This window comes from Oryctolagus cuniculus, chromosome 7, assembly GCF_964237555.1.
Source record: "Oryctolagus cuniculus chromosome 7, mOryCun1.1, whole genome shotgun sequence".
NCBI classification, from domain to species: domain Eukaryota; kingdom Metazoa; phylum Chordata; class Mammalia; order Lagomorpha; family Leporidae; genus Oryctolagus; species Oryctolagus cuniculus.
The window spans coordinates 67858398-67883877 of NC_091438.1; the positions used below are offsets into that span (position 1 = coordinate 67858398).

General features: G+C 37.4%; 1 long non-coding RNA gene across 6 annotated transcripts in view; it reads left to right on the plus strand.

The window, feature by feature from the left end:
• The first annotated feature begins 268 nt into the window (after positions 1-268).
• LOC103350108 (uncharacterized) overlaps positions 269-25480 on the plus strand; it is a 30680-nt gene continuing 5468 nt past the window's right edge. For 2 of the 6 annotated variants that reach the window (XR_011390133.1, XR_011390134.1), the window contains exons 1-3: positions 269-22633; positions 22942-23149; positions 24926-25038. This is a non-coding gene — a long non-coding RNA (uncharacterized lncRNA). The remainder of the gene's footprint in view (positions 22634-22941; positions 23150-24925; positions 25039-25480) is intronic. The other 4 variants (XR_011390137.1, XR_011390136.1, XR_011390135.1 and 1 more) reach the window with 4 other exon arrangements.

Here is a 25480-nt window from a genome sequence, read left to right on the forward strand (position 1 = left end):
CATAATATCTTAATATCTTCCATTGGCATTTGGGCAGAAAACAAGACACTGAAGAAAGAAAACTGTTAGGGAACCATTCATGGAGAAAGTGTAGCACCATTTGAAAGAAAGTAACTGTAGCACAGCTTGAAAAAAAGTAGAAAAGTAGCTTCTCTAGCTGGTAAGATTTGAAAAGGGGTGGCCTAACTAGACAAACTGCCATTGCCATGACTATGGGACCCTAGGAGGTCACAATGTGGGCGGGGCTAGCCTCTAGAAATTGTATATAAGGGGACCCTCAGATGCTGTAAACCAGAGGTTGCTCAGCCTCTCTCCCTGGTCCATATTACCTAGCGCTGGCGGGGAGAAGCTCCTGGTCCGTAGTGCCTAGTGCCCACAGGAGTAGGCTTGAGCGATCTCTCCTCCTAGTCACCTAGAGTACCAATAAAGTGTGTTTAGCTTGATCTTCCTCAGTCTCCTGGACTCTTCCTTTGTGGCAACCTGGCCAGTTCCCGGAGGGGGAGATCCTGACAGCTGGCACCCGAACAGAACAGGGACCTGAAATCTACTGGTAAGGAGACGAGCCTTTGAGGAATCCTTGAAAGGGTGAGTAGCAGTGGTTGAAAGAGACCACAATGGGTGGGATGTCCCAGTCAAAAAAATATAGGCAGGCAATAGTGAGTATAGAGAAGGTGAAGGTCCTTCCAAGCCGGGCACCAAGAGGTAAGAAAGTGAAGTGCTATTCACGAGGAAATGTAACATGGGCTTGTAAGCTGGCAGCAGCTTGTACAGGACAGGACCTCCAAGATCTGCAGACCTTGGAAGAAGTAGAAAACTTCCTGGAGGAATTTCTACAAAGAGGAGAAGGTGCCACAACAGGGAAACATTATAAATGTGCAGTAGACACCCTTAAGGTGTTAATTTGTTGTGGCAAGGGATTAAATCCAAAAAATACAGGAGATGCCTGTAAGCTCTATGATGCCATAACAAAATGTAGGCAAAAACCTCAGGTTCTTCCCAGGGAGTTAAGTAAGGAAGAAAAAGCAAAATAACAGTCAGCTTACCCGATAATGTTAAGAGGTGGTAGACGAGAATGAGCCTGTGGGACCTGGACTAATAGCCGGTTGGCTTAAACAATTTCAGGAACATGGTCTCATGCACCCAGCTACCATCACTTTCTTTGGGGGTAATTTCAATAAACTTTACATCAGTAGACATCAATATGCTACTAAATGTAACTCCTGGCTTTGCAGCAGAGAAACAACTAGTCACAGACAAGATAAAAGAGAAGGCGAGAGCATGGCATGAGATGCATCCTCCTCCCCCAGACGATGCAGCTGGACCAATGCCGCTAACATCGGTTCATATTAGGGGAATTGGATTAGCACCAGAAGCAGCAGCTGGCCCTAGATTCGCTGATGCCAGAGCCTTCTATAGAACATGGGTTCTTGAGGCACTTCAAAAATGCCAGAGAACTCTCAGTGGGGTTCCTAAAGCAGTCAGCATCAGACAAGGGCCCAAAGAACCCTACCCTGAGTTTATTAATTGATTATTTACTCAGATTGATATGGAAACATCTAGAGAGGATTTGAGAACATATTTAAAGGACACCATGAGCATTCAAAATGCTAATGAAGAATGTAAAAAGTTGTTTAGAAATTTAAGACCAGGAGATTCATTAGAAGAAAAAATGTATCCCTGTAGAGAATTTGGATCCACCTCCTATAAGATGGCCATGCTGGCAGAGGCCTTAAAGGCTGGAGATAGACAGCAAGGGTCAAGAAGTTTTCAGGGAAATTGTTACAGGTGTGGAAAAAAGGGGCATATGGCAAGAAATTGTAGGAGTGGAGAAAAAACTCCACTAAAATGCTATAATTGTGAGAGAACCAGACATATGGCAAAAGTATGTAGACAGCCAAAAAATGGGAAAGTGGGGGGCAATGCCCCCCAGACCATGATGGCATCTGCCCAGAATATCCAGTCATCTATCCCACTGTCTGCCCCACCCCTGGGGGAAACACAGACGGAAGCCCCTGGAACAGGAATCTACCCAAAATTACCAAAATGGAATTAAAACAAAGACCTACCTTAAAGGTAAGCCTAGGGGGAAAAGATATAATAGGGCTGTTAGACACAGGAGCCGATTTAACCATAATAAGGGAACAAGAGGCTGAAGGAATAAAAGAAGGGATAACAGAAGGATGGCAAAATATAAAGGGGGTGGGAGGGTGCTCTAAATTACAAAAGATATCACAAGTTACACTGAAAGACAAAAAAGGAAGGAAGACGAAGACATCGATACTAATATCCCCAGATATTCCCATCGATATATTCGGAAGGGATATCTTAACAAAGTTAGGGGTAGCCCTAATTATGGTGCAACTCTCTACCCAAATTAACCCAATAAAGATAAAAATGAAAGATCCTAATAAAGGTCCCTTGATTCCCCAATGGCCTTTAACCAAAGAAAAATCAGACGGAATTAAGGAAATAACAAAAAGACTACTAGAGGAAGGGAAGATATCTCCAGCAAGCCCAGATAATCCATGGAACACTCCAACATTTGTGATAAGGAAAAACTCAGGTAAATGGTGAATGCTAATAGATTTTAGAGAACTTAATAAATTAGTAGATAAGGGAAGAGAAGTTCAATTAGGTATTCCACACCCTGGAGGATTACAAAGAAGAAATCAGGTTACTGATCTGGATATAGGGGATGCTTATTTTACCACCCCTCTGGATAAGGACTTCAGGCAGTACACTGCTTTTACCATCCCAGAGGTTAATAATCAAGGTCCAGGCCTTAGGTATGTTTGGAATTGTCTCCCACAAGGTTTTGTATTCAGTCCCTTGATTTATCAAAGTACACTAAGGGACATACTAAAGCCCTGGAGACAACAACACCCAGAAGTAGATCTTTATCAATATATGGATGATATATATATTGGGTCTGATCATTCTCCAAAACAACACAAACTGGTCATAGAAAAACTTAGAAAAATGCTTCTAGAAAAGGGATTTGAGACCCCAAATGAGGAATTACAAGAACAATATCCCTTTTCATGGATGGGGTACTTGTTACACCCGAATAAATGGACATTGCAAAGACTAGAGTTGCCAGAACTTCCAGAGAAACCCACCCTAAATGAATTACAAAAGTTAGTAGGACTCCTTAATCGGATGACCCAAGCTGTTCCTGGAATTAAGACAAAACCTTTTACTCTCATGATGAAGGGAAACCAAGAGTTAGATAGTATCAGGGAATGGACCTCCGAAGCAAGACAGGAGTTACGGACTGTAAGGAGGCTATTACAAGAACACAAACCTTTAAGCTACTGGGACCCCAGCAAGGAAGTTTACTGATCAGTTATGATGGGAGGTAACACCAAAAATTATAAAGTGCACCAAGGAGCTGATATCCTTTGGGTAGGTAGACAGGAATTTCCAAAGGTATTAGCAGCATCTCCTCTAACTAGAGCCCTAAAATGTCTACATAAAATCAGACAAGAATGTATTATACGAATAGGGCAAGAACTTATATATAGGTTACCTACAAAAAAAAGAGGATTTAGATATTATGATTCAGGAAGACCCCTACTTGCATTGGGTACCACGGATTGAATGTATCCATGTGCCTTTAATGCTTAGAAGGGCGCTAAGCAGTCTTCAAGGTCATCCCATGCCAGGACCTACTTACTATGTTGATGGAGGAAGCAAACATGGGCAAGGAAAATATGGTTTTTGGAGATCAGATGGAGTTAAACTAGTTAAAGAGAGTAAGGGAAGTAATCAAGAATTAGAAAAAAGAGCCATGCTACTAGCCCTTCAGGAAGGAGCCCCGATAATGAATATAGTTATGGATTCCCAATATGTATATACATTAATTGAGGCCAGATCCCTACCTTTAAATATTGAAGAACCCTTGCTTAGAATCATATTAGAAGCTATAGAAAGTAAAGAAGAAATTTACATCCAATGGGTGCCTGGACATAAGGGAATCCCAGGCAATGAAAATATTGACAAATTAGTTTCACAAATAAATACAACTCAAATAACCTGGTAGTACAAGGTGGTCACATTAAGGAAAAAGAACCAGAACAGATTGGATACTCCATAAGTGCCCCAAAAGATCTGGTACTTGTGCCAAAGGTAACAGAGACCCTTAACCTACAAACACAAATTACCATAATCCCAGGACAGTGGGGGTGGATAACAGAAACATCAGAGATGATTGAGGCCAAAGTAAGGGTAGTTGGAGATTTCATCAGCCCAGGAGATCAAAATCCTTTAAAGATAAGATTGGTCAACCTATCCCAAAAAATAGTATATGTAAAAACAGGACAACTAATAATTCAGTTGATTTTAATGCCTGTCCTCCATAACATAAGTAAGGCACCAAACATCTTTTTTCTAGAACATATTGAGACAGCCACAGATGATCATGCTAAATGGCATAGTGGTGTGTCATACTTGAGACAACAATTCAGTTTACCAAGAATTGTAGCAGAACAAATAACAAAGAACTGCCCCAAGTGTGTGCATAAAGGAGGAACTACTCCTCATATTAGTAGATCAGGGCCAGGACTGTGGCAAATGGATGTGACCCACTATGAGGCCCAGTTAATTCCAGTAGCCATTGAGACATCTACTGGCCTTCTATGGGCTAAGCTAATTCCTGAGGAAACTGCTCAGGAAACAGTATGGGGAATATTAGAACTACAGAACCTATTTCATATCCAAGCACTCCAACCAGATAATGGCCCTAACTTCACAGCAGAAAGGGTCATGGGGCTGTGCTGATATTTAAATATTGATCATACCACAGGCATACCCTATAATCCACAGTCGCAGGGAATGGTTGAGAGAGCTAATCAATCCTTAAAACAGGAAATGGATAAATTTGCTGATGTGGTTCAAATGATTGAAGCACGGCTACAATTGGTTCTTATTGCCCTTAATCAAAAGTAAAGGGGAGGAAGAGGGGGCTATACTCCTGAAAGATACATGCATCAGAGATGGCAAGAACTAAAGCAAACACTCCAACTCCAGAAATTTAAAGACAAAAAACTCTTTTGCTTTTATAGATTACCAAACAGTAAAGACTGGAAAGGGCCCACTACCATCCTTTGAATAATCCCCTGCATAGGGGATTATTACCTTGCCCTAAAGACATGTTAGGATGGTTCCAGCCCCAGGACCTCAGGACTTGGGAATTTCCAATTAGGCACTAATGGAATATCAATTGCAATTATCCTGTCAAAAGAACTAATGTGTTTGTAAGGTGCTTTTTACAAAAAGAATTAGGGATTTCATATTCCAGAGCTAAGACTAAAGAACTCCAGAAATGGAAAAAGCAGCAGCAAACGGAGATGGGACCCAGATAAAGGTAAGTTAATTGAAGGTAAGCAAATACTTAAACAATTAAAAATATTAGGCAACTTGAGATTGTGGGAAAGATTCAACTACCTATACTCAGAGCTTATGGATTGATAATGACAATTATCACCTTAATTATATTACCAAGGGCAAAAACAGAAGAACAAGTGTTAGGCTTAGTATAAAATACAATGGTCAACAATTCAAGATGAGTTTTCTGTCTCTCTTTTTTTTTTTTTTTTTTTGTAAAAATGGCTCAGAGCTTAGATATATCAGATGCAGACCTCCAAGTAATAGTCAACACATTGTTTTTGGCAGGCAGGATATGAAATGTTTCAAAAACATTTTGTAAAACCTCCAGTAAGGGAAGACCCAGGAAGTAGGACATGCAGGATAGAAGGGGAGGTATTGTATGCTAGATGCACACAACCATTAGATTCTAAAAAGGAGCTCGGTTGCTATATAAGGGACTTGGAACGGGAAGAGAGAATGATAACATTCTTGGCTCCATATATGGTGGTAAAGGCAACTCCCTTCAAATATGTACCAGTAAGTATGTCTGATTTGACTATACCAGTAAAACCGATGCGCAAAAAAAGAGACTTTGGAGTAACAGCAGCTATTGTCGCTATAGCGGTGTCAGCAGCCATGGTAGCTGGCGCTGACTGGAGCACTGGCTGTAAACACTACACAAATACAGGGAGATGCTTTGGAGTCCCTCCTGAAGGTAATTCAGGAGCAGTGAGCTCAGTGAGGTGACCAGTCAGCACTGCTTAAGACATATGCTATGGGGCTCCAGATGCTCAAAGCAGGCACGGTACAAATAGAACAGATAATTAAAATACTAGCTTTGGAAAGAGAACTCAAGTATGAAGCAATTGGAAGAGTTTGAGTTACCACCATTCCGTGGAACAATCTATCCATTCCTAATGCAACGCAACTAGCTGATGTGTTCAAACACAATCAATCTACCTGGCTAGAGTGGGTAAATACAACCGCTCAACTTGAGGCTAACATTACTAAGAGAGCTCTACAGATAATACAGCTTCAAAATACAGTGGCATTTAAGATAGGTTAAGTCAAAACCGTGGAACAGACAATAAATACTTTGACTGACACAGTTTCCTCTTGGCTCCCATCCTGGAAATGGTTTAAAATAGGAGCAATATTTTGTATGGCTCTTGTATGCTTGCCTATCTTACAGCACCTCTTCTCAATTGGACGGAATTTTGCGAAGGGATACCTAGCCCTCCTAAAGGAACCCGGCCTACCCGAAATTAAGAATAAGAATAAGAATAAGAATAAGAATAAGGATAAGGATAAGAATAAGAATAAGAATAAGAATAAGAATAAGAATAAGAATAAGAGTAAGAGTAAGGGTAAGAGTAACAGTAAGAATAAGGAGAAGGAGGAGAAGGAGAAGGAGAAGGAGAAGGAGGAGGAGAAGAAGAAGATCCCGAATATGGAAATCAATTTGGGATATGCTCAAGAATGTTCATCCCCTTGGCCCATCTGCTCAATGGGCTTTTCAGGACTACAAGCGCATTTAAAGAAAAGAAAAGGGAGGACTGTTAGAGAACCATTCATGGAGAAAGTAACTGTAGTGCCATTTGAAAGAAAATAACTGTAGCGCAGTTTGAAAGAAAGTAACCGCACAGTAGCACAGCTTGAAAGAAAAGTAGAAAAGTAGCTGCTCTAGCTGGTAAGATTTGAAAAGGGATGGCCTAACTAGACAGCCTAGCCACAAACCACAAACTGTCATTGCCATGACTACAGGACCCTGGGAGGTCGGAATGTGGGCGGAGCTAGCCTCTAGAAACTATATAAGGGGACCCTCAGATGCTGTAAACCAGAGGTTGCCCAGCCTCTCTCCCTGGTCCATATTACCTAGCGCTGGCGGGGAGAAGCTCCTGGTCCGTAGTGCCTAATGCCCGCAGGAGTAGGCTTGAGCCATCTCTCCTCCTAGTCACCCAGAGTACCAATAAAGTGTGTTTAGCTTGATCTTCCTCAGTCTCCTCAACTCTTCCTCTGTGGCAACCTGGCCAGTTCCCGGAGGGGGAGAGCCTGACAAAAACTGTCTTATAAACAAAATATAATTTACATATTATTAAAATGAAAATGAAAAAAACTATATAAATATAATTAGATAGACTTCATTTAGATACTTAACCATTCTTGAGCATTTACTATTTTTATTGTTTCATTTATTTAAGTTTTCCTATTTGAAAAGCAGAGAAGTAGAGAGGGAGAGAGATGGAGTACGCTCCCATCCATTGGTTTATTCCCCAAAGGCTTGCAAGGGGAAGCTGAGGTTGGGAGCTGGGAACACAAACCAAATCTCCCATGTGGATGGCAAGAACCCATTTAGTAGAGTCATCACTGCATCTCTCAGGCTCTGCAATATCCGGAAGCTGGAGCTGGGAATTCAACCCAAGTAACCCAGTTGACTAATTTTTTTTTAATATTTAATTTGTTTTTGGGACACAGAGACAAAATGAGAGACCAGAGACAAATAAAGTACTCTCCCGTCAGCTGATTCTTGCCCCAAATGCCCCCAGCAGCAGGGCAGGACCAGATCAAAACTGGAGGCAGGACTCAACCCAACATAGAAGGATGGCACCCAATTATTTGAGCCATACCTGCTACTTTCCAAGGTCTGCATTAGCAATAAGTTGTAATTGGGAGTAGAACTGGAATTAGAGCCTAGGCACCTGGGTATGGGATGTCTTCATTACAAGTAGCAGTTTAACTGCAACACTAACTTCTCACTCATCTTTGACTGACTTTTAGATGTTGAACCAATCTTGCATTTCATGGACGGACGACATTTGCAATAATAGGTTGTCTTTTTCATTTGTTACTGAACTCTATTGCCTGCAAATTTCTTTATAGAGATTTTGCATTTATATTACTGTGGAGTGTTAGCATATAGTTTTCTTTTCCTAGAATAACCATGTCAAATTTTGATTCAAGGTCATTATGACTTTAAAAATTAGTTGGGGAATTTTTTTATTTATTGAAAGAATGTTTTAGGATTAATATGAGTATGAATATTATTAATATTACTTCTCCCCTAAATGTTGGGCAGAATTTGACAGTAATGCCAAATTACCTTTAATTTTTCTTTTCTTTGCATTACATGTATGGTTAAATATGGTTACGGTTATATTTAAGGATTTTAAATATTTCTAAGTTAATACTTTCAAAACTAAATCTAATCACTATTTTAGTCTTAACACAGTCAGTACCATTTTGTATTTGCTTATGTATTTACTAATTCTTTTGCTCTGTCTTTAGGAACAAAGATACTATGATTGTTAAATTTCATAAGGAATCACACAGCTTTAGAAAAGGAATGAGTGAGGCCAGTGCCGCGGCTCACTAGGCTAATCCTCCACCTTGCGGCGCTGGCACCCGCACCCCGGGTTCTAGTCCCGGTCGGGGCGCCAGATTCTGTCCCGGTTGCCCCTCTTCCAGGCCAGCTCTCTGCTGTGGCCAGGGAATGCAGTGGAGGATGGTCCAAGTGCTTGGGCCCTGCACCCGCATGGGAGACCAGGATAAGTACCTGGCTCCTGCCATCGGATCAGTGTGGTGCGCTGGCCGCAGCGGCCATTGGAGGGTGAACCAGCGGCAAAAAGGAAGACCTTTCTCTCTGTTGCTCTCTCTCTCACTGTCCACTCTGTCAAAAAAAAAAAAAAAAAAAGGAATGAGTGAAAATGGATCTTCCCTGAAATAGAGAACATGTATCAAAAGAATGGATGAGTAGACTCCAGTGAACTAAATAATTGTCATTCACCATAAATTCAACTAGTTAGCTACATTAGTGACTGTACAGTCTAAAAATAGACCATGAGAAATTCACTGTCAATTTGTACTCTTGTTAATTTTTTCTTCTGGCTCAGTGTGTCACCATATCTTTCCTTTTGGAATATAAAGTTCCCTGAACTTTTCTGTTCTTCTATATATTACAAATCATTAATTATCTCCAAAACAACATTAATTTAAAAAGAAGGTTAAGAGATTGATTCATAGCATTTGAAAAAAGCAACAGGGAAAGTTAAATAAAACTGTGATATAGGAGAATTTAAACTAAAATCAAAAAATATAAGGAAATTTGCTTACTCAATGAGTACTTTTTTGCTGAGTTTTATTTTACCTGTCATTTATATCTTAGGCCAAACTATAGGATTTTCTTATTTACATGAAATTATGCTTAATATCCTGGCAATATTTTTTTCAGAAATACTTTATTGCGAGTACAAGGAGTTGATGGAAAGAAAGAAGAGTTCACCTGGAAGTGAATCCACCCCCCCCTTTTTTTTTTAGGATATATTTATTTGAAAGGCAGTTACAGAGAGGCAGAGGCAGAAAGAGAGGTCTTCCATCCACTGGTTCACTCTCTAGATGACCTCAACTGTGCGAGCTGTGCCCATCTGAGCCAGGAGCCAGGAGCTTCTTCTAGGTCTCCCACGTGGGTACACGAACCCAAGGACTTGGGCCATCTTCTGCTACTTTCCCAGGTCATATAGCAGAGAGCTGGATTGGAAGTGGAGCAGCCAGAATCCCAACTGGCACCCCTATGGGATGCCGGCACTTCAGGTGACAGCTTTATCAGCTATGCCACAGTGCTGGTCCTGGAAATGAATCTTTAGTCTTCCGCTTATTCCAAGTTTTAATCTGATCTCTAGCCTTTATAAGAATGCTTGAAATAAAGTATTTTATTGGTTTTAAATTTTTAAAGTTTCATTTTAGAATACTTTTCACTTCCAGCCGACACCATGGCTAACCAGGCTAATCTTCTGCCTTTGGCCCTAGCACCCCGGGCTCTAGTCCTGGTTGGGGTGCCAAGTACTAGTCCCGGTTGCTCCTCTTCCAGTCCAGCTCTCTACTGTGGCCCCCTGGAAGGCAGTGGAGGATGGCCTAAGTGCTTGGGTCCCTGCAACTGCCTGGGAGACTGAGAGGAAGCACCCAGCTCCTGGCTTTGGATCTGCACAGCGCTGGCCATGGTGGCCATTTGGGGAGTCAACCAACAGAAGGAAGACCTTTCTCTGTCTCTCTCGATGTCTGTAACTCTACCTGTCAAATAAAAAAAAAAAAAAAAAGAATTTTTTTTTAAAAGAATATTTTTCACTTCCAAATAAGTTTCAGTTAGAAAGTTTTATTTTTAGCTATGTTTCAGGAAATAATCAAATTTAACAGGCAGTATAATTTTATATAATGTAGCTTATAAATAATCATTTCCTCACAATGCAAAGCCATGTATATGATAAACAGGTATTAAATTAACAGAATCAAAATTCCATTAGATTTTCCAAGTTGAACTTATTCACTTTATTTGGACAAATCAATCTGAGCTATATGATGATTTGAATCCAATTTAATTCACCACTACACATTAGGTGAGATTCAGTTAATGAATCTTATCTGAACTCTTTAGATAGAAAGTTCTCTCTTTGCAATAAGAGCCAAGTACCTCTGTTATCATCAGGTGGAGAAGTCACCAATGAAATCTGAAGGTAAGAATGAATTTCAAAGCAACATGCAGAATATTTCAATAAAAGAGAGACTCAAATGGATGGGAAGATGAAAAGAGAAAGGTTTGTTTCTGGCTTTGCCATGGGATAAGAGTAGAGAAATAATTGTGGGTCTGTTGGTGGGTAAGAATCATTTTGTTTTATTTCTCAAATTTGCCTTTAATTTCCTAAACTTGCATAATTTAGGCTTACTTATTTTTAACTGTGGACAAAAATTGATTTTGGTAAATTGCTTGAAAGAAGCTTTTATGTATCACATGGGGAACATGTTATTATCTGAAGAAATTGAATACTATGTTAGGTATCATAAAAGTAATAACATTAAACATTAAACTTTAGGATTTATTAAATGGTGAGTTGATTAATAAGAACTAGATTTTTGTGTCATTTAGAATGAATGATTTGTGTACGGTGCTCAAGGCCACATGCCATTTCTTTTCTATATATTTCATAAATTCTTCTACCATAGCCATCAGCAAACGGAGCTACATTTATTATTTTTCTAAGGTTTTCTATTCAATTATCCATCTCTAATTTTTATACCATTTCCTATGTCATTTCAAAGTGAACATAAAAAATGCCCAAAATGAATGACTTTTTATTTTGCATCTCAGATATCATACTCTAATCATTTCAAACAATAGTTCCTAACCTTTGATACATTGACATTTAAAAAAAAAAACTCTTAATGATTTACATCACTCTGATTATCTTGTTTAATATTTCTTTTTTATTTTCCAATTTCTCCATTTGATGTTTCCCAGATTCCCAAAACACACTCAGCTTTACCATATTTGAGACTGCCCCAAAGCCCTGTACATTGCTCATGAGGGTTGGCGAATACAACTAATAATTAAAAAACAAGCATGAACTTTGAATATAGATATCCAGGCTTGCCCCTTTTTAAAATTAAGCCATCATAAACTACTTACCCTTTCTGATCTTTAGCCTACTAGTTAATAAAATGGAATACTGTCTACTTCATGTTCTTGTATGGTTTGGAATAATCTGTGTAAAAATTCCAGTAGATTATAACTGGCATTGCATAAGTGCTCAATAATTGAAAATAAGTATTATCTGTTTACCAACTTTGCTGATAAGTTGCATGTAGAGTCTTCTTTTTTCCTTCTTGGGAATAAAGACCTCTTGCTTGTATCCCTCCTGCAGAGACAGGGATGTTTTTGTGCTTGTGTACCTCCTAGGATGACTCTGGCTGGTGTCCAATGTTGACCATGATGTGTTCAAGCAAAACCTGGAGGGCTGTGGAAAAGGGCTAATAGGAAGGTCTGGTCTGAACTGATTCTAAACTGTTCTGTTATGCCATAATCAAGAGTCAGAGATTTCGCTACCTTATTCTGTTTCATGGTGGCTATTTCTTTTTCCAATATTCTTCTAGATTTCATTATGTATCCATCTTTTATTATTTTTAAAACAAATCTCCAATCATGCATATACACGTATATTGCCTTTCTGAATTCTGTGAGGTATGTTTGTAAATCATTGATGGGTGTGTGGAAATTCCTGAATGTGTAGCCAGTTGATCACAGTATGGATGGCTTGGAAACCCTCAAATTTATGTTTGGCATCTGAATTGCGGACCATATATTCGGGAATGTGCCTTCATTTATGCAGTCTGTCCTGAATCCAGGAAGTTTGTTTCAGAATTTTCATAATTACTAAATTTTAGCAGAAATATAGGGCTTCTAGTCCATATTCCAGTCCTTATATACTTGTAAGCCTCATAATTTTTCATCCAAAAATTGTTTCATATGAGAATCAAATGAGCAAAAAGTGCTTAAAGCCCTTGAAATATGAGACCTTTAGTATGCTTTGAATGAATTGGCAATATCTTTTTTTAATAATTAGCACGACTTACATCTTGAGAAATTTCAATCCCCATGTACATCCGTAACATGCAAGATTGACCATATAGACAACAACATGGCGGTTTGCTCTAGTCATCTGTTTGGTAAAGGCTGAGCTGATCTGAAGACAGAGTTTAAACTCTTTGGAGCTTTATGCACTAATAATCCACATTATTAGACATTACATGGAAAATTATGTGAGTGAATAAAATAAAATGTTTCTTAGATTGATAAAGCTAATGAAACAGAAGTATACATTATTCTCTATGAAACAGTACAAGGAAAGAACAAAGAAATAGAAGACCATCACTAGAGCACAGTAAAGATTTCCATGAGGTAGATCTACAAACAGTTGCTAAACTTGTACAAATGTTTAAGCAGAAAAATGTTTTTTTCTCAAGGACCTTCACCAAGTGGGATGATTTCTAGATGCAAAGTGGGATTGAAGACTAGCTCTTGGTATAGAGAGAGGACACTAATGCAAAACTGATGAAGTTCCAAAGAATTCTGCTGTTTACCCAATCATATCATACAGAGGTTGATCTCCTTGTTTAGTAACTGTTCTAGGATTTTTTGAGATATTGATACAGGAAAGGATGGTTGAGGACAGTGCAAGAATTCTGTGTTATTGTTGGAACACTGTGTATTTCCAAAAAGTCTTAAAATTGAAAAGTTAAAGAAAAACATAACTCATTGCTATTGCCAGAGCCTCATTCTGGGAGAAGAGGATTGAGTTCAAAAGAGAAAAGGGAACTTTTTGGAGTGCTGAAGTTGGTATATGTGAATATATTTACTGTGATGATAATCATATGACTGTATTTGTTTTTTAAATATTCAGCATAGCATATACTCAATTAGGTTCAGTTATATTTAAACTGTAATAACAAAGATGCATTTTTGTGTTTAATGTATATGGATTACAAGGTAAATTAATTTTTCATTATTATTATTTTTTAAACATTATTTATCTACCTATTTGAGAGGCAAAGTTACAGACAGAAAAATTTTCCATCTGCTGGTTCACTTCCCAAATCCCACAATGGCTGGAGCTGGAATGATCCAAAGCCAGGAGCCAGGAACTTCTTCCAGGTCTCTCATGAAGGCAAAGGAGCCCAACCACTTAGGCCAACTTTCACTTCTTTCCCAGGCCATAAGCAGAGAACTGGATTGGAAGAAGAATAGCCAGAGCATAAACTGGTGCCCAGGCACCACAGGCGGAGGCTTTGCTTACTATTCCACAGTGCCAGCTTTGGTAAAATGCATTTTTTTAATTTACATGTTACATTAATCTGATAGCTTGCAATGACTTATTCTATTTTAAAACCAATTAATGTGTTTATATGCTATTTTAATTTATTCAATTTAGCGATTCTCCCAAAATTTAGAATAATATGCACTGAACTAATATCTTGCAGGTTAATTGAGCACAGATTCTGAAAAAAAAATTGCCATTATATGTCTTGTTTTTTTGTGTTTTGTGTCATTATCATGCCTTAGACCCAGAAATTAACTTTATTCATTTAATCTTAATATAGTGATAGCAAAAATAGATTAGAATTACTGCATTTCTCACAAGGAATCAGGTGTCGCATTTAAACAGTTTCATGGAATATTTTATTTAATTGTCAGAACAATTATGGGAGTTGTATATTATCACTACTAATTCAGAGTTTAGCAAATTATGGTTCATAGAAATTATATAAATCAACAAATTAACTCAAGTAGCATGTGCTGAAGCCTAGGTATAACCCAGAGTGTGATATTGCATTCACGAGCACTGTTACACTGATCACACTCCAGTTTGTTTTTCACTGTGTTGTAAAATGTGGGATCATTTCTCAAGCTAATTTAGTCCTTCTCCCACATTATACAATAAACATAAAGAATAAAATGTCAAATACCTGTTTATTGACTATCAAATCTAAAACCGCACTTGATGAAAAAAAAAAGAATTTAACTTTTTTTTCTTATTTTTACAAGTGATCCCTAATTACAAAAGCGTTACTTGCTAATTAAGTATTTTATTACTGGATTAGAAATGCTCTGTGGTTTGAAGGGAGATAGTACACAGCATGTTCAAATCAACAAAGGACATGAGATTCTTTTTTTCTTTCTTATGTTTCAGGCTTTAATAATGTCTACCCTCATATACAATAGTTACATCTTAGCTTTTGTACAAAGATAACATTGGAAAGAGAAATAAAATTATAAGGAAAAATGTTTAAAATAATATCACAACTTTTAATGATTTCAAAAGAAAGACTTACAAAGCTTAAATAAGCCCCTTGTGTTAGCAAATTGAAATAGTTAATATTTATGTGGGAGGATGTAAGATAATATTACTTTAGGCATTTTTAATGCTACTTTAACATTTATGGAATGTCAAAAATCTTCAAGACCAGTGTAAATCCCAAAATGTTTATATAGTTTAAGACAGTAATGGGCTTTCCAGAACATAAAACTACTAAGTGTATGTAAAAAATGTTTCTACTTATTATAATGTAGTATGCGTAACATGTTAGTTAAAAAATAGAATTCTAGCCACTTTTTCCTTCATTTGTATCCTTTTCCCTCTGTTTGAAAGTTGAGTTTTTATGGTACAGATCTAATATCTCTCCCTCTGTCACACTTATCTAGCACAATTCCAACTCAGGTTATACCCAATTATCTGTCTATTTCATGCCTCCACCCAAGCAGTTGATTGCAGCTGGAGCAAATCTCTTAACTGATTAGCTTTTCTCAACCTTCATGGTAAAAACAGATGTCAATCAAAAATTCCTGCTGGGATTGAAATCTAACCTCTTCACTTTCACTCTGGATTCAATCCACATTTATTTTATCTAGAGTTTATGTATCTTGTCTCTCTATATCTGATTCCCTGCTTCTCTTTTTCTATCCAGTAATGTTTTCCACCTCCCTTTTTTAAAACTTGGTAGTGAATCCTAGGTCTTTATCTTTTGAGAAAATTTAATTAATTTTATCACTTTTTTGAGTCCTAGGTAGACCTTTTCAAACCTTTTGTTTCAACAATCTTCTCTGGAATTTTGTAATGGTATATCATATAAACATGTTCTCTCTATTTACAAAAAAAAAGGACCTCGACAATGATATCCTTTCATCAAAGTACCAATGTTGCCTTTAGTATAAATTTTCATTATTAATATTAAAGTGATAATTTTAAACCATTGATCTATTATTTTCCTTTGAAATACTTTGTCAACTTTAAATACTCAGATTCTTTGTGTTAGTCATAATATGAGTGTAGTGTATAAAGGTATAATTTTCCTTAAATTTAATTCTCTTTGTGCTTAGTATACTCCATGAATCTGTTGGTAGTGTTATGTATCAATTTTGGAAATGTTTCATTTAATGATTTTTTTTTCTGCTATTCTGCCAAATTTTTGTCTTTCTCATTTGAATTCGAACTGCAAATATATTAAATTTTAAAATTTCATCCTCTATTATTTTCTTTTTTTAGATTTATTTATTTATTTGGAAGTCAGAGTTACAGCAAGATGGGGAGAAACAGAAAGAGGAGAGAGACCCTCCATCTGCTGGTTCACTCCCCAAATGGCCACAATGACCAGGGCTGGGCCAGGTGGAAGCCAGGAGCTAGGAGTTTTATCTAGTACTTCCATGTGGATGTAGTGGCCCAAGCATTTTAGGCCATCCTCTGCTGCATTCCCAGGCATGTTATCAGGCAGCTGAATCGGAATTGGAGGAGCTGGGATTTGAACCGGTACCTATATGGAATGCCAGCACTGCAGACTGCGACTTAACCCACCGTGCTACAGCACCAGCCCCATCTACTATTACTTTCTGTTTTTTATGTTCTCACTACATAAAATTAAACGTTGTCTGTGTACCTCCATTTAATTAATCAGTTACCAATTTTCTGCTCTGTAGTGAGTCCAATGCATTTTTTATTTTAAATATGATCTCATTTAATTCTAAAATATTGTTTATAGTTTTAAATCAGCATTCTATAGATTTTCAGATATAAATGTTTGAACATAATAATCCTAATATTTGACAACTCTGTATCTGTGCCAATGTGTTTCTTTCCCTTTTTATGTTTAATCACCTTTTTTTTGAGACAGGCAGAGTGGACAGTGAGAGAGAGAGACAGAGAGAAAGGTCTTCCTTTTCCGTTGGTTCACCCCCCAATGACCACCGCAGCCTGCGCGCTGCAGCCGGTGCACTGTGCTGATCTGAAGCCAGGAGTCAGGTGCTTCTTCTGGTCTCCCATGGGGTGCAGGGCCCAAATACTTGGGCCATGCTCCACTGCACTCCCAGGCCATAGCAGAGAGCTGGCCTGGAAGAGGGGCAACCGGGACTAGAACCCAGTGTGCCGGCGCAGCAGGTGGAGGATTAGCCTATTGAGCCGCGGTGCCGGCCTGTTTAATCACTTTTTTCATGCCTTATAAGTTTATTTCCAGAGCTGGTTGATATACTGGAAGATGTCTTCAATTGCTGGTCAAAATCCTCTTTCAAAAAATTAAATTTTCTTTTGCTACACATATAGAGTTCTAATAGATGATGCTGAATGTATTGAGGACTACATTTGGGATTTGCTGAAGCCAGCACTTTTCAGATTTAGCCATACCTACTGGAGAAATCATTAGTCTTGATGTAGTACTGGGCCTCCTGGATCTGCACATATAAATTAAATGAAATTTGTTCTCTTAGTGTAACTTTTTCTGGTTTTGGAATTAAGGTGGTACTGGCCTCATAGGAGGCATTTAGTAGGATTCTCTCCTTTCAATTGTTTTGAATAGTTTGAGAAGAATTATAATTATTTTCTCTTTAAAACCTTGGTAGAATTTAGCAGTGAAGCTATCTGGCCCTGGGCTTTTCTTTGTTTGGAGGGTCTTTACTAATGATTCACTCTCTTGGTTATTGATCTATTTACATTTTCTATGTCTCCATGACTCAATTTTGATAAGTTGTATATGTCTAGAAATTCTTCCATTTCGTCTAGCTTTTCCAATTTGTTGGAATATAGCTCTTTATAGCGATGCGTAATGATTCCTTTATATTTCTGGTGTACTCATTGTAAAATCTCCTTTTGTATGTCTGGTTTTATTAATTAGGATCTTTTTTTTTTTCTTTGGTTCGTTGGGCCAATGGTGCATCAGTTTTTTTTTTTTTTTTCCAAAAAAAGCTTTTCATAAGCTTTTCATTTCACTGATCTTTTGTGTCACTTTTTGTTTTATTTTCAGTTTTGTATATTTCGTCTCTAAATTAATTGTTTCCTCCTACTCATTTTGGGTTTGTTTTGTCCTTGAAATGCCTTTTTTATCATTTGTTTGATGTCTTTACAATATCTTGATGTAGGAACTATTTGTTATAAAATCCTCTCTTTGCTCTGCTTTTGCTGTATCCTATAAGTTTTGGTATGTGTGTTGTCATCTTCATTCATTTCCAGGATTTTTTTAATTTCTCTTTTGATTTTTTCTATGACCGACTATTCATTCAGAAGCATGTTGTTCACTTTTAATGTGTTTGCTTATTTTCTAGACTTTTTTAACTAGCTAGTTTCCAGCTTAATTCAATTGTAATCAGCAAATATACATGATATGATTTTAAATTTTTCTGAATTTGTTGAGACTTGCTTTACGGCCTAATATATGGTTTATCCTAGAGAAAGTTCTATGCACTGATGAAGAGAATATGTTTCTGCAACTGCCTCTTTGAACAGAAACTGCTTTTTTCAGATCAAACTTCTAACCTTGTAACTTCATTTAAGGATAATTACTTTCTTAGAAACTGCTACTATAAACACATTGGAATTTATGGCTTCCGCATGGGAATTTAGGGAGGTATACATCATTTCATTAATAGATGCCATATTTAAAAAGGTCACATACTTCAGTTTAGGTAACACATTAACTGTTTCTGATACATTGCCATTGCAATTTGTTCTGTTTTCCATTAGGATAGTTGTGTATTTAGACAATAGATAGTAATATATTCTTTTACTCTGTTTTCTAGAATAAGAGTTTAACTCTATTAGCATTGTACAATTATAAGTATAGTCTGCTTTTAATTTCTTTAGGTAGCAATATCAAAAGAAATTTGAAAATTGGCCAGCGCCGCAGCTCACTAGGCTAATCCTCCACCTGTGGTGCCGGCACACCGGGTTCTAGTCCCGGTTGGGGTGCCGGATTCTGTCCCGGTTGCTCCTCTTCCAGGCCAGCCCTCTGCTGTGTCCAGGGAGTGCAGAGGAGGTATGATTTCCATCTTTTAAAATGTAGTATAACTTGATTTGTAACCTAATATATGGTGTATCCTAGAAAACATTTCATGTGTTGATGAGAAGAATGTGTATTTTGTAGCTGTTGGATGAAATGTCCTGTAAATGTCCATTATGTTCATTTGTTCAATAGTATGTTTCAATGTTTCAATTCTGATATGTCTTTATTGATATTCTGTCTTGATGATCTTCCCTTTGATGACAGTGGGGTATTGAAAGTACCCATTATTATTGTATTGGAGTTTATTTCTCCCTTTAAAGGTCTAATAGTATTTGCTATATTTGTATGGGTGATTTTGTGTTGGATGCATATATTTATGATTGCTATGTCTTCATGCTAAATTGATTTTTAATACATAATGTCTTTTCTTTGTGTCTTTTTATAGTTTCTGATTTTAAATGTTTTATATGAGATGAGTATAGCTATCCTGCTCATTTTTTATTTTCATTTACCTGGTATACATTTTTCCAGCCTTTCAGTTTCAGTGTGTATATATCTTTATTTGTGAAGTGAGTTTCTTGTAGGCAGCATATAGTGGGGTCTTGGATATTTATCTATTCAAATAACCTAATTTTTTAAAATGGAGAATTTAAACCATTTCCATTCAAGGTTGGTACTGATAGGTAACAATTAACACCTGTCATTTTATTGATCGGTTACTGATTATACTTGCTCTGTTAGTGAATTTGGTAGTGTCTTGTGTTTTCATGCTTACTTTTTTTTTTAAAAAAAATCTGTCATGTGCTCTGGATGGATATAATTAAATAATTAAGGCCACAGAGATATTGTAAATATACGTAAAGATATGAAAAACATAGCATTCAAGTTTGAAATTACATATTTCAACATTTATTTCAAGTGCACACATATACTTTCTTCTTTTTTATGTATATGTATATTATAAATACAACATTAGGAACACAGCAATTCCTCCCACAGAACCTGCTCTCCTCCACACCCTCCCCCTTCTCAGTCCAAGAAATAAAAGAAAAAAAGAAAGAGAAAAAGAATGTGTGTAATAAAAAACCCAAGAGAACTATTCCTCAACAGTCCAGACAAGGGTCACTCAATGTTATTGATTCTCAAAGGGCAGATCTGTGGACCCAAAGACTCCCCTCTCACCTGGTCTGTCGGGGCCAGCACTCTGCTCCCTGGGTAAAAGACTCTGCTGTTCTTTTTTTTTAATTTTTTCTTATTTGCTGTTAGCATGGACCTGGACCATCTCTGCTGTTCTTGCTGGTTTCCTGCTAAGAATTCCCCATGGCTTTATCTAAGGCATGTATTTTCTCCCTTTTTTACATATTAATTTTGCCCTGCGTGATTCAGATCTCCCTGTCACTATTCTGCCATCTTGGATCCCTCCTCCCACCCTCATTTTTACTTCTAATGTTAGATTTCCTTAAGATTGTAAAGGTGGTCTGGTGGCAGTGAATTCTCTCAGGTTTTGTTTATTTTGAGAATAACATGTCTCTATCACTTCTGAAGTGGAATATTAGTCAGCTATAAAAGTGAATGGCATTCTGCTATTTGCCACAAAATGGATGTCACTGGAGGACATCATGCCGAGTGAAATAACTGAGACAGAAAGACAAATATTGCATGTTTTCCCTTATATGTAAGACCTAAAGTTAAAAAAAAATTAAAAAATCATATGTGTATCATATAATAGCTTTGTCACATTTTGTTTTATATTGAGATTTGATTATCGTTTTTAGTCCTTCTCTATGCTCCCAAGGAACAGTGGTTTTCCTACCTTTACTTATTGATTCCTTTATTAAGTGGAGGGTTAAGCTTCTGATTATAAAGTAAATTGAACCTGTGTCTTTGCAAAAATTAAAAGAAAAAGAAGAAGGAGGATAGAAGGTAGAAGAACAGAGGGAAGGAAAGGAGGCTGATATGTATTGTTATGTTCTTGAAACTGTTTATACGAAATACATAAAATTTTTTCCTGTTATGTAAATAAAAAATAAGTGAAAGATTAAAAATAAAAACAGAATAGAAATGTCAAAAAAATTGCCAAACCTCATCAAAATTTACTTCTTTATGTATTTTTCTATGTATAGGTATATAAAATGCAAACAAACATTTGTTCGAACAGCAATTAATATGAAATAGCATCTAAAAGAAGTGAAAATGAAAAACAGGTAGCACGAGAATGCATTTATTGTGAACCTTGAAATCTAACCATTGTACAAATAAATCTAATGAACCATTTTTTTGAAAATGTCCCTGGGTTTTGTTTTCATTAGGGGAGTTATACATACAGAGCTGGAGATCTCAAAGGAAGAAGCCTTTAGCCATAGTTTCCTGGAAGCAGGTCACATTGCACAGAAGTTCTCAGAGCGCAGGGTCAGTCAGGAGACAGACAGGGAAAAACTGTAGGAGAGCTTTTTCTGTGGTTCTGGTACCAAAGAACAGTCAGATAGAGACAGGGCAACCCAGATAAACTGGTTTAGGATGGGCTGATTTGAGTGATTTCTTTGGCTGCAGGTTGTGGGAGCTGTCCTAAGTTGTCTCGGACCTGGCACTAGGGTGATCAGGAGAGAGGATTAGTAGTAGAGAGTTTAAGTGCCCTGTGAAGGAGACAAAATGGACTGCTGGGGTGACAGAGGTTGTGTATTGATTGTTCTGCACGGAAAACAGCACATGTGCAGTAGAATACTTAACTATCTCCAAGAATTAGCTAGCTCTGGAACAAACTCTCCTTGGTGTGCAAGACCCCAGGATGTCAAAGCAGTATAAATTTTAGGGAAAAAAAAACATAGTTAATACAGCTGTTTTACCATGTATAATGCCTTGTTTTTCCTAACAGAAGCATCTGAGTATATTAAAACTGATATAAGTCATATCAGCTGCTCTTATGCAAAGTTTCAAAACACCAGTCAAGTTCTTGGATTATAGCTCTGCGGTCTGAGAAAAATCATTCCTAATATACATTGACAGCACTAGGGAAATGTAACCAAAAGCAGGGTGAAAGATATTTGGATATCTGACATGAGCCAGTCAGTTGTGAGAAAACAAGGAACAAAGGGAAATGCCCTCTTCAAGTGATTGGGATCCTTGAACCTCATGTTATTTATGTTCTATGAAAAAGACAGGAAAAGAGTCTCATAAATGTGAATTCACTTTTCCATGAATAGAGATTAAAAACTTCAATGGGGCATGTTCCTTGACCAGTGCCTTGTATTTATGCAGAAAAATGACCCCATAATACCCAGTGAGGAAATCAAAGAGAAATATTAAACTTAACGTAGAGTCACAAAAATATTTGCTAACAGACTAACTTCATAGGAGAGACCTAGGTGCTGCATTGCTGGTTTGGTTGAGAAGCCAGGTTAGCGATCCTGCCTTCCTTGTCACCCAAATCAAGTAGTCATTGGGTCACTGAGTTACTTCCTTGTCATTCATGTTTCAACTACCATCCATTAAAGAGAGACCGTGGTTTCTGTGTACTTGATGGAAAGCTTGTGTCATTTTGGTGGCTGTTTGCAGAGAATCAATACTGGAACCCTAAAGAACAAGATACAAAAACTCCTTTGTGAACCATATGGAACAAGGAATAACAGGCTTGGAATAAGGTCGAAGAATATACTCTTTCATGTCTTCCTTCTCTTCCCCAGAGGTACTTTTTTACAATAATCCCTATCACCATATGGACATGTCCTATGAGATCAAAGAATTATCCCTGCTTCTGACTAAGCCATGCTGTTTCAGCAAGGCATTTTCTAAAAAGTGTCAACATACATGTTTTGTCTCAGGTTATTTCTGGCTTAAAAAATTAATTTGTGCTAGTAGTGGCATGGAGACACATACTGCTGGAAGTGGAATAACTCAGATATTATCAGAAATTATGATATAAAAGTAGCATATTATATTTCAGTTATCTACTGCTCTGAAATGTTTGACATTCTAAAATTGTGTTTTCTTTAGGTCTATTCCATCCATACATTCTTATTGAATATTTTTGGAGTATGAAAGCTGACCAATGCTCTACCTAGGCTCTTCAGTCTGACTCTCAACGGGAAATGTCTCCAAACTCCTAAGAAGCACCTCTTAAACTTAAGCATGTGATTTTGTTTGAGTAATTGCTTAGAGATGACAGAGGCAATTGAACATGGGATTGTCCTTGAATCCTTCGGTACTTTTTTTTTCTATTCCTCATCATCTGTTTCTATCAACTTTTTACTTGTGTGCTGGACAATTAGCAGGTTTTCTCTATTAAATTCTGACTGTGGCCTCATTCACAAAATGTTTTCTTATAATGGGTAATACTATTGCAGTGTTCAACGCAATGAAAATATACCAACATTCTAGTCCACTTGACATTATTCTTTTAAAATTACAGAATGTTTTTGTTAATATTAAACAAAGCATATTTAAATAACAACGTAATGTGGTTTTTTTTAAAGGAGGATGTTGCCACTTTTTATTTATTTATTTTTATTTGATGGGTAGAGTTATAGACTGTGAGAGAGAGAGAGACAGAGAGAAAGGTCTTCCTTCCATTGGTTCACTGCCCAAATGGCCGCTACGGCCAGCGCGCTGTGCCAATCCGAAGCCAGGAGCCAGGTGCTTCCTCCTGGTCTCCCATGCGGGTGCAGGGCCCAAGCACTTGGGCCATCCTCCACTGCCTTCCCGGGCCACAGCAGAGAGCTGGACTGGAAGAGAAGCAACCAGGACTAGAACCCGGCGCCCACACGGGATGCTGGCACCGCAGGCAGAGGATTAACCAAGCGAGCCACAGCGCCAGCCCTGATAATGTGGTTTTAAAGCATTTCATTCTCCATTGTTTTTTTCCCACCTATGGACATATAATTATCTCTCTACCAACTGTAATACTTCTAGCTGTACAGTTTATTTCCATCATTGCTGAGAGAAAAATAAAAAAAAAATTGCTAAGCAGTATGTAAACAATGTGAGATATAAACATCTTCAGGAAAATATTGGAAAATGGTCAAGAAACACAAAAAGTACTGTCTTTTGGAGACTGATTCTACTGTTTAATAAAAAGATGATTTAGTTCTTTTATGTGACAGTCCAATAGAAGCATAAAACTGACTGAATGAGACTTTTAATATATTACTCTGAATTTCAAAGTAAAAGAGATTTTTGTAGTAAAATTTATGCAAAAAAAGAGAAGAACAAGGATAGGCAGGTAGAGGTTTCAGACCAAAATTCAAATGCAAAAACTGAGAAAGGTGTGATCAATAGAAGGAAAGTTATGTAGGAAAATCTTTAGACTTTAGACCCACAAAAAGTCAAACAAAGATTGCCCAGCAGACAAATTGTAAGTCAGGCAGAAATAAACCTCTTGTGCTCAGCACTGGGGGGACAGCCTAGCCAGAGTGTGCCCTTGTCAGGGACAGTGCAATAGATTCTGAAGTGAAGCAGCTGGAATGTGTCCAATAATTAGATTTCTCACATCAGGAAGATCTGAGTCGTGCACAATCATGGATAATACAGTCCAACTCTCCTATTGCACAAATCTACTTCTCATGCTTATTTGGTGAAGACCTGCTCTCTGGTTTCCATGAGGCTCTCTGCTTGATAGAAATGGAAAAGGATTTGATGAATAGGATCACCCACTGCCCTTGGTGCTGCAGTTGGTCAGAGGCAGTAACTGGAGTTCATTGCTTCTCCTCTTCTAATATCTATTCTCAGTTCTCCTCACCATCATATCTTTCTCCTGGTAGCATGACTCCAAACTGACTCTCAAGCTCTCTGAGCTGTGATAACATTATCTCTCTTACTATGAGTCTGCTGCATGTGTCCATTGAGTTACAATGGGACAGAGGAGTACCGAGCAAGTCCAAGAGGTTCACTTGAATTCCAAATATATGGTACCCTGCTTCTATTTTTTTAAAAGTAGCCACATCACAGTTCTTTTGCTGATAGATAATTCATTCCTGCCAAGGTGGTGACCTCTCTTCTGAACATCCTATTCCTGTATGCAGAAGAAAGCACAAGTCCACCATGTTCACCTAACTTGTGGGGCCACAAGATTCTGGACTTTGAAACTCTAGAATTGTAAGCTAAGTATATCTATTTTCTTTATAAAATTAATATGCCTCAGATATTTTATTATAGTAACAAAAAGCCAGATTTATAAATATACTATCAGAACTAATGAATCCCAAATTTATGTATCCAGATCTCTACATTGAATTGAAGATTGCTATGTACAATACTTATTATAACAAAATCACTTGGAAATTAACTATTTTGATTTCAAAGTACCAAAACTTTAACTTTGTATTTTTACCACCTAATATCTGCTCTTATTCCCAGGATAAATGATATTAATATTCACTCATTTTCTTGAGAACAAAATCACATATCTAATGAATGTTCAAATTCTATTGACTATAAAATTAAAATATATTCCATGTACAACTGCAGTCATTACTTTCCCAGCTTGCAGTTAGTCAAAGGGAGTATTCACACCTGAGTTATGCTAGCCAATCCTCTC